At 35.5% G+C, this 3,274-nt stretch overlaps 1 pseudogene; it reads right to left on the bottom strand.

Annotated features, from left to right (window-relative positions):
- Positions 1-1,068: 1,068 nt before the first annotated feature.
- LOC130861726 (olfactory receptor 52E8-like) lies at positions 1,069-2,010 on the bottom strand (annotated as a pseudogene).
- Between the last annotated feature and the right edge of the window lie 1,264 nt (positions 2,011-3,274).

Genomic DNA, 3,274 nt, shown 5'->3' with positions numbered 1-3,274 from the left:
GTCAAGTGATCAATGTTTTTAGCTCAGATCCATCTCACAGTGGCCCACTAAGTCTCTGAAACTCTTTTGTGGTTATTTTCCCAGTTCTAGAATGCATGATTGGAAAAGATATACTCAGCAACTGGCAGAATTCCTTCTTATTCAGGGAAGATCAGTCATTCTATCCAGGCCTTCAAATAATTGGATGAGTCCTATCCATATTATGGAAGCCCCATATTTTGCTATGTAACCAGTAAGATTGAAAGGACTCTCAGTAAATGTGTGCCTTGGCTTGGGTGGAACAAAAGTGTCTTTTTTGATGATTCACGACAAAGATGCAGTCCATTGTGTGCAATTGAGAAAGCATCCTGGGAGTTATGTCTAAATATATTCAATCTCTTTCCATGTTTACCTCCTATATCTGCTTCTTTACTCTGCTGTACTTTATTGACTTTGATCTTACTTAAAGCCTAAAATAAGTATATCCTGCAAAGTCTCATAAGTCCTTTCAGTTATTTGATTTCTGTGTAATTGCTGCAGTTGCTATTGCAAAACTTATAAAAATGGAATGTAAAATGGTGTTTATGTCATTTTATTATTTTCTATCCTATGGCTACATTTTAAAGGGAGCCAACTCTATCATGGAAGAAAAACGATCTGTTCAATTTCTTTGATTAGTGCTCCTGGAACCCACACCCTGCAGCATCATCTAGTCAGACCCATTACAGCTGTGACAGTCCTTGGCAGCACAGCACTCCTCTACTATAATCAACAAATTCTGTATAGAGAGACTATTTAATACTACTCAAGTTGCATTAAGACTTTATCATCAAATCCTGATTTTAATATCTATTGTAGAAATAAATGACACCTATTTATTTAACAATAAAATTTAAATTTAGTCTAGGGACAAATATTTGCTATGTAAAATTATTTCCAATTTGATACTGTATGTAAATGATGAAACGTGGTATTTAGTATTATATTCTGTAAAGCATTTGCTCCATAAAAGCTTAAGGACACTTCAGTTTTTAAAGGATGGAAAAGAAAAAGGCTTTGAAAAATTTTTTTCAAATCAAGTGTTCAGAGTCAAACTTCTTTAAAAAGGAATATTGTCAACACCAGTTCTCGGATCTGCTTGGTTCTCATTCCATAAATAATGGGGTTAAGAGCAGGGGGGATGGTCACATATAAATTAGCCAGGAGGATGTGGATGTAACGTGGAATATTATGTCCGAATCGATGAGTCATAAAGGAGAAAAAGGCTGGAGTGAAGAAAGCTAAGATGACACACACATGGGAACCACAGGTGTTAAAAGCTTTGAGCCTGGCCTCCCAGGATGGGAGTCTGAAGACAGCATGTATAATCTTTACATAGGATATAGCAATCAAAATAACATCCAAAAGTATCAAAGAAATAAGGGTTAATCCAAATAATATATTGGCCTTTATACTGACACAGGCCAGACGGGCAATGCCCATGCGCTCCCGGTAGGTATGGGGTATAATATCATATCCACAGAATGAAAGCCTTAGAAGGAGGAATATAAGTGGAAAAACAAAAACCAAATTTTTTAACATTCCTATTTCAGCAATAATACAGATATTTCTATTGGTGAGGATTGTGTTGTATCAAAGAGGGTGGCAAATGATAACATAATGATTAAAAGCCATGGCTACAAGCATGAATGTTTCAAAGCCTGTAAACAGGTGTATGAAGAACATGTAAGCTAAGCATCCCCCAAAGGAAATCTCATTAAGTCCAAAACAGAAGATGCCCAGAATTTTGGGAATAGTGGCCACAGAAAGGCCCAGGTCAGTGAGAGCCAACATGGCCAATAAGTAGAACATGGGCTGGTGAAGACTGTGCTCAGTCTGGATGACAGAGAGGATGGTAACATTCCCAAGGAGGGCAATCAGATACACTGTGCCAAATGGAAAGCCAAGCCAGATTTGCATATTTTCCAGTCCTGGAACTCCCAACAGCAGGAAGGATGAGGGGTGAATACATGAGGTATTGGCTGGAGACATCCTGGCAAGAGTTTTTGATGGTCACTCTCCACTCATTTGAAGAAATCTTTAATTCTGTATAAGGCTTCCCAATGCCTCATAAATACTGCTAATACTGAATAAGAACAATAAGATGTAATTAGCACATTTTCTCAAGAAATACAGAAGAAAGATCACATTTTTCCACAGACTTCTCTTCCTCTCATTTACTTTCATTGCTATATTTGCAAATGAAGCAGAATATTCCCTTAAGAAATGAATGACTATTTGGACATTGGACAAAATAATCTAAATTCATTTTAGTGAGAAATTAGACCAAGCCAGTTGAGTTGATATAAGGTTCTATATTAGGCTCTAACTTTTTGAAATCTTTAATTATAAATTAGGAGAAGATACGCACATTGATATCCTACTGATAAGTGATTACAATCTGTGAACATTGGCAATATTGTAGATTTCAGAAGCATCCTTTAAAATCATTTATTTAACTAGAAATGTCACTCTAATATATGTCCTTGGGCATTTGCACTTATAACCAATGAGCTTTTATTCCTGATGCTTATACTTATAAATAACTTTCATCAAAATCTAAGCATATATTTTTTGCTTCTAAATTTGTGTTACTTTTTACTTTTGTCATCAGTGGATGAAGACATTTGCTTTATTCTTTAAAACAAGGACTTTGCCTTGTAAGTCCACTGATTTCACAAAATTCAATGCTACATAATTAATTTTAACTATAAAACCATCTTTCTTTAGAGAGATTGACTCAGACTTAAAACACTGACTGAACCCTTTAAGCTTCCCATTTCCCCCCTCATTTCTTACACCAACAACTTGGGCTCACTTCATTTCTAAAAAACCTATATCATTTCCAGCTTTGTTTCTAAATGGGATGTTTAGAATCATGAATATTGTTATTTTTACTATCATTATTATTACTGTCATTTTTATAAGACAGAAGAGAATAATTCTAAAAATATTGACATTATGCAGGTATTTAATATTATTTATCTCAGGCTCACAAGGAAATTATCTCTTGCTACTCAGCCATATGAGGAAACAAGACTGATTCTGGTTCCTTAATAAGTGGATTTCCCTTATGTCTGGATCATATGTGCAAATCTTCATCCTCAAAACGAAACTGCTTTGTTATAGCTACATAGCCCTCTGAATTTCTGCTATTCCTAGGGTTCTGCCCAAATGTATTTATTCACTGGACTTTTGCTTAGTCTCAAGCAGTCAGTCCTTTATTCAGTTTCTTGAGCTATGTTGACCTCGTGGT

This window comes from Hippopotamus amphibius, chromosome 9, assembly GCF_030028045.1.
Source record: "Hippopotamus amphibius kiboko isolate mHipAmp2 chromosome 9, mHipAmp2.hap2, whole genome shotgun sequence".
Taxonomy (NCBI): domain Eukaryota; kingdom Metazoa; phylum Chordata; class Mammalia; order Artiodactyla; family Hippopotamidae; genus Hippopotamus; species Hippopotamus amphibius.
The sequence above is the reverse complement of the archived record's forward strand: the minus strand, read 5'-3'. Positions and strand labels throughout refer to the sequence as shown.